Source organism: Lygodium microphyllum, chromosome 19 (assembly GCF_053477565.2).
Source record: "Lygodium microphyllum isolate KBCC chromosome 19, Lygodium_microphyllum_v1.1.10, whole genome shotgun sequence".
Taxonomy (NCBI): domain Eukaryota; kingdom Viridiplantae; phylum Streptophyta; class Polypodiopsida; order Schizaeales; family Lygodiaceae; genus Lygodium; species Lygodium microphyllum.
The window spans coordinates 44,304,482-44,308,097 of NC_141153.1; positions in this window are offsets into that span (position 1 = coordinate 44,304,482).

The window sequence follows — 3,616 nt, forward strand, 5'->3', positions numbered from 1 at the left end:
TATTGCCCTGCTCAAATCTCCTTCAACCTTATGGTTGCCCCTCTTGCACCCATCTACTCAAGATTTAGATTTTATGCCCCTTTCTCCCAATTTTCAGCCTGTTTTCAAAAGCAAAAAACCCTTGTGTTTTCCTTATTTCCTTAGTCCTAATCCTATCCAAGTGCAACAAAAATAAAAAACAGTGGTTGAGGTTGATTTATCTACTTGCCTACTCAACAACAAACCAAAATACTTACTTGTTCCGAAGATCAAACCACCTAAATCTCCTATCTATCTCAAGCATCGGTTCGAGCTGAAAACCCTACCTCTATGCTCGATTCGAAGCGCGCGACGCTCAAGGCTCGATTCCGTTGGTCTCGGCAATGGAACCAAAATGAAGGGAGCTGCAAGCTCAACCCCCGAGACCTGCGGACCGCTTATTGGTCAAGTGTTTCATGCCGAGTGGCCATGGCTACCTCTCACATAGCCGATGCGCCCTCCCTACCTATGGGGTGTAGTGAGCTTACCTTGATGCCCGATCAAGTACCCTCCTCTCCCGTGCACGCTGCTAGCTCCGCAATCCTTGAGGCAAGCTCAAGCAACCTCAATCCCTCTCCAACAAGCTCCATCCTCCATAGCTGCATGAGACAAGAGAAGAGTAGAGAAGAGAAGAAGATGAAGAGAGGAGATGGGGAGCTTCTTCTCCTCAGTCCCTCACTCTCACACACTCACTCCCTCACTCCCTCACACTCACTCACTCCCTCTCTCAAGGACAAGCAAGAAGGCAAGAAGAAGAGAAGAAGAAGAAGAAGCTTTTTGCCACACACAAGAATGAGCTTCTCATTCACTTTTCAAGTTTATATACATACCCTACTTCCCACGGGCGGTCATTCTCAATTTTTACATGGCCAGCCCTTTTTCTCCATTCTTTCACTTCCTAGCTAGTCCTACCGCCCTTCTAAGTTTACAATTTGCATAGGAGGGAGCCTAGTGCTCTTTTACAAGGATTTGAGAGCACCTTTGCATTTAAAGGTGCGCTTTCTTGCTTTTAACTCCTCCAGACTTCAGTGGCTGCACCTTGGACTTTTGGCAGTTGTTCTCATGCTTTTGGATTATTTCCAGACTTATTATTATTCTGGGTGCCTTCTCCATGCCTACCCTACGCCTTTTCCTGCTTCTTAGGTTTTTCTATTCTCCGAATTTTTTCCTGTTGCTGGTGTTACAGTAAACAATTTAGAAATATTTGCAAGTGCGAGACAAGTTCTCATGATGTTGCATTTAATTTGTGGTTCTATATTTGAGCTTTTGATGCCAATGTTATACCATCCTTTGGCTATTGGATACTTTTTCACATTGATATACTATAACATTTTCCTCTACTAGAGGAGTGTCACCCCCTTTGCACTCTACCTTAGGGGAAGTGTTTCTATAGCATACATTAGAGATTTCGAATAATAGGACTAGCATTATTGAAGCCATAGGAGAGGCTATTCTACTATTTATAGATGATGTTGTTTTTCCATGATTTTAGCTTAGGTAGAGGACTTTAGCTTGTGACTATATCTTCATATTGGATGGGTTAGTTGATTGTAGTTGATGACCACAAAAGATTCAAGTGACCAAGACCTAGAGTAGAATATATTGCGCCCATTTTTTAAGGTGATACAGTCAATTTATGTCACCTTTTCAAATGAGAATGATGTTGGGTACAAAAAATAAATGATTGCAAGGTAAGAAATGGTTAATAAATATCTTAAGTCAATAGGGGTAAAGAGTTATAGTTCTCCAATCACCTGAATACCTACAATTGAAACCTCACATGCAACCGCTCTTGATAGGGAAGTACTAGTCTTCTTGTGCATAAGACATATCTTTTTGGATTGGGAATTGGGTCTATAGACTAACTAACACTAGACAAGTTTTTCTTTTTATGTAATGTCCCTTACTTAAGGGCCCAATCCAAGCATAGGCTAGAGTATGTGAGTGTAGATGTTATATACTTACATTAACACATGACTAGAAAAATATTTTCTATGGTTCTTTTAGTTAATGAATGTGATTTTATGACAAGGGAAATTTCCATTTGTTGAGGGGTAAAAACTTTTAGGGATCATGGAAGCTCAATATAATGATGAGACTAGATGTAACTCATGCTTTTTAAGAGTTTCCTCTCTCTTTGATACAAGCTACCTCCCACATTTTCAACTTTTACTTAATCTCTCAATTGACTATACTCCCTCTCCAATCTATCCCAAGAATATAAGAAAGGAATAGAAATATCAAATATAGATGTAGTAGACTCACCGATTCTTACCTCCCTCCCACCGTTGCAGTTTGATATTTTTGAGAGAAGCTCCAATGGTTTCATGATTTGTGTGGATTATTTTTTGTTCATTGTAGCCTTATATTCTTTGATCTATCCATCACAAGTAAAATGACCAAGAATAATAATAACATTAATAGGATAAAGAAGAGTAGAAGGGAAGCTTCTCAAAATCTCACACATGCATACATGCACACACATGTACACGTTTGTTTGGGTAGAAAATGAATTCATTACATGCATGCACATGCGTGTGCGCACGCACGCGCGCGCGCGCACACACACACACACACACACACACACACACACACACACTCACACACACACACACACACACACACACACACACTCTCTCTCTCTCTCTCTCTCTCTCTCTCTCTCTCTATGTGTGTGTGTGTGTAAAGAAATATGGTCACAAGCTTTCTACATGTGTAAGAATAGAAGGAGAAGTAGGGGAATAGAAGCAAGATAATGGAAAGAGAAGACCTCTTCCAAGCTCTCTTTGAAATACTTTCACACGCTCACTCTCCCACCCCCACACAATAAACCTCTTTCAAGCTATGGTGGAAGCAAGGAGGAGAAGAGGATATGGAAGAAATGACTCTAAAAATTGCACACACAATGGCTACTTACCCAAATTTCCAAACATTTTTGCATGACTTTTCTATGTATACATGGGCTTTAAGTTCTCATTTTAGATTGAATATTCCCATGGCACTTGTTATCAAAGGTAGCATGTAGGAATACATATCATAGATATAGAATGCAAGGACTTGTATTGATGGGGAGCTAATGGATGGAAAGAGTAGATGCTATTGCAGATGAAGTTTCTAAGATTTCATAGTTAGTGGTTCTTTGATCTTAATAAGTTGCACTTTAAAATTATTCAAGATGGGGGTTATATAGCTAGGAGATGGGCTTAATGCTATTATTAAGTTGCACTTTAAAATTATTCAAGATGGGGGTTATATAGCTAGGAGATGGGCTTAATGCTCTAATAGCTAAGACTTCCTAGGTATATCCCACACTTGAGAACCCAATTAGTATAATAGACAGATCTAATGCAACATAGATCAAGCTAATAGGTCTATTGTGGGAACCCGAGATATCTAGTCCTTGTTGTGCATTAGGTTGTGAAGTGAAGGATGGGCTATGAGATTAGACATGGAGTTTAGTATACTAAAGCTACCAAGAATCTCTAGCTTGATGCCCATAGATGTAATGATAGTGTGTGCGCCTAATGTAAGGGTAGATCATTTTCTTTTTAGTATTGTCTTATTATTTTATAATTTGTTACTATCAATCCTAAAGGAG